Raw genomic sequence first — 3,046 nt, forward strand, 5'->3', positions numbered from 1 at the left:
TGCAAACTGCTCAAGAAAATGTTTGGACTCAGGACTGTGTGTGGACCGAGGCTGCCTGGCAGGAAACAGTCCAGGTGGTGATAGCTGGGCGTCTGTATTCCTGTGGAAACTGAAGCTTTAATGTATGCTCTGAAATGTCAGAAGAAAGCACGTTTCTTCGGAGTACAATAGATAATGAGCAATTGTGGCTGGCTGCAGTCCGGGTTGTATTGCTCTTCCCTCTCCCCCCATCTGAAATGGGTGGTGCTGTCGCTTGGGAGGCTCTCTGGCAGCCTCAGGTGGCAGGGCGCAGCAAGCTCCGGACAGCTGGGGCTTTTAGGCTTCTTTAAGTAAAAACAATTTTCCTGGAGTACCTCTTTGCCACAGTGTTATGATATTAAACTGATAATACTTTGGCGTATTATACTAATAAACACTGGGTTTTTGGGGGGATGTAGGTGTGCCAGTGCCCTGCTGATTTTTTCAAGCAGGATACAGAATTTCTCGTGGAAATCCCCTCAGCAGCGTCAGCACTCCTGCCACGGAGGGGCACGACTCAGTTATGTCTCAGACCAGTAAAGGCCCTGGCTACAGGAAAGTCCCCTTTGCCTGGGATGCGACATGTCCGTGCAAGGAACCGGTATGTTTCTTCCCCGGAGAGCTGCGGGCTGCTCCAGGTGCCTCCCAGCCCGACCGTGGGGAAGAGTCCGCAGCTGCTTTGTCTCCCTAATATATACCTCAATAGTGACCTGATTTTCTTATCTTTGCATCGGCTTAGTTGAACAGGTTTTGCAGCAACCCGGGAAGAAGCTCTTTGTTCATCTCTTCAGGCTTGACGACATTTCGGAGCAGTGCTGCGCGAGTGATGATACCTGCTTCAGCGCAGCCGAAAGCAGTAGCCACCGGACGGGCGCTGCTTCGTTCCTGTAACCATCTTCTCCGCTGACGCCGAGCTGAGGAGCCCTGCCCGGGCAGGAATCGGAACTGGTGCGTACCTCAGCTACAGCCCTGCTTGCTTTTTATAGCAGCCTTGCCCCAGCCTGGAATGCCGAGGAACCCTTTTATAACCACCACCCTACTACGTTCCTCTTGCCCTCTGACACGCCATGCTGTGTACAATGAATAAGGGCGTTAATCCCAACTCCAGCTGCGGGTGAGGCGTAAGCCCGTTAATAGCGCGATGAGCCCAGCCCGGCCCCGTCCCTGCTCCCAGCCGCTCTCTGCGCAGGAGGGAGCGAGTCACTTCCTCAGACACGAGGCACCTCTTCGTCCCCCCCGAGCTCATCCGGGCGAGCTCCGCCTTGCGGTGCCGCGGCTGACGGGGACGCGTGGCTGTGCGCGGAGCGGGGCTCAGAAGAGGGGCCGCAGGGCATTTTGCCACCTCTCCCTCGCGCTGGCACCGCTCGCTGGAGAGTGGCAGCCGTGGAGCGATGTGCAGAGTAATCCCCGCACCGTGGGAGAGCTGGGGCGGCATCCCCACACCCCCCCCACCCGACCCTCGCTCTGGGGCCGGCTGCCGCCTGCGCCCCCGCTCCGGCCCCGCGGCCCGGCCTTGTTTTCTGGCTGCGAGGCCAAGCGCTACCGCCGGCGGCCGGGAGCCGCGTTTCTCGCCTGCCGCCGTCCTCCCGCCCCTCGCCACGCCCGGGTCCGGTCGGTGCGGGGATGCCGGGTTTGCACGCGCGGGTGCGGGCGGCTCCGGACCCTCCGCCCACGGCTCCGGGGGCCGGCGGCAGCGGGCGGAGCGTCCCCGGGGCGGGCGGTGCGCGGCGGGCCGGGGCCGCTAGAGGGAGACCTGCGCCCGGGGACGGGCCGGGGAGGCGCCGGGGCTGGCGCCTCCGGCCTGCACGGCCTCGCCCGGCTGCGTGCGGCCGCTCCGACCCGAGTGCGCGCTCGGCAGCGGCAGCGCCGTACCCGGGGAGGGGAAACGGGCTGCGCCTGCCCCGCCGCAGGGCACCCCCCGCCACAGGGCACCCCCCCACCGCAGGGCACCCCCATCACAGGGCACCCCCCTGCCGCAAGGCACCCCCATCACAGGGCACCCCCCCGCCACAGGGCACCCCTGCCACAGGGCACCCCCCCACCGCAGGGCACCCCCCGCCACAGGGCACCCCTGCCGCAGGGCACCCCCCATCACAGGGCATCCCCTGTTGCAGGCTGTCCCACCAGGGCAGACAGGGATTTACTGCGTTGTCACGACGCAGCAGCTATTCCCAGCTCTCCCAGCAAGAGCTGGCTCCCTGCTCTGTCCCCAGCGGGAGCTCAGCCCTGGAGGACTCTGGCACTCAACTGTCCCAGGAAAATGTGCTGGCTCCCCAGGGCTGCTCCTGGCTGGACGCTGCGAGTCCTGCCGAGGCGCCGGCTTCATGTGCCACCTCCCACCCTCCTGTCCCTGGCTGCAGGCTCCAGCAAGCACAGATGAAATGGTGTGGAACAGAGCCTGAGAGCAGTGCCTGCACGGCCGGGGACGCGGGCTGCAGGACGGGTGTGATGCCGGGTGCCGGCAGGGCCATGGCTGCCCGGCAGGGAGGGCAGGACGGCTCAGAGCTGCTCGGCCCGGAGCAGTGCCGCCGGCTGGCCTCGGAGAGCTGCTGTGTGTCGCTACCGGCCGTGTGCTTGGCCATTTTCCTCCGTGGAAAACGGGTGATCGCTGACCAGCTGATCCCATCAGCACTACTGTTACCAGAATAATCGCGGAAGTGCCAAGAGAAACTGTAACCAAATCGGCTCAGCAAAGCCAATCCAGTTCTCCCATCAAGCGCCAGGAGCTTCGGTTTGCTAAATTAATTGGCAAACTAGGGATGGATTTGTCTGGGCGCAGCTCACACATGCTCAGGGCAGCTGCATGCTCGCACTGCTCGCGGGGGCTGGGAGCTCGCGCTGCAGGGTCAGTCAGCAGCCCCAGTGCACGGGCGTGAGCGGTGCCCGGCCACGCTGCTCCAGAGCATCTTATCAGTGAGAAATGCCCAGGGGTGAGCAAAACCCTGGAGCAATGGCAGGGCAACGCACCGCACTGCCAGGGAGAGAAACCTGCCAGGGGGCCTGCAGTGGGGTGTTGGGGGGCACAGGG

Source organism: Calonectris borealis, chromosome 26 (genome assembly GCF_964195595.1).
Source record: "Calonectris borealis chromosome 26, bCalBor7.hap1.2, whole genome shotgun sequence".
Lineage (NCBI taxonomy): Eukaryota > Metazoa > Chordata > Aves > Procellariiformes > Procellariidae > Calonectris > Calonectris borealis.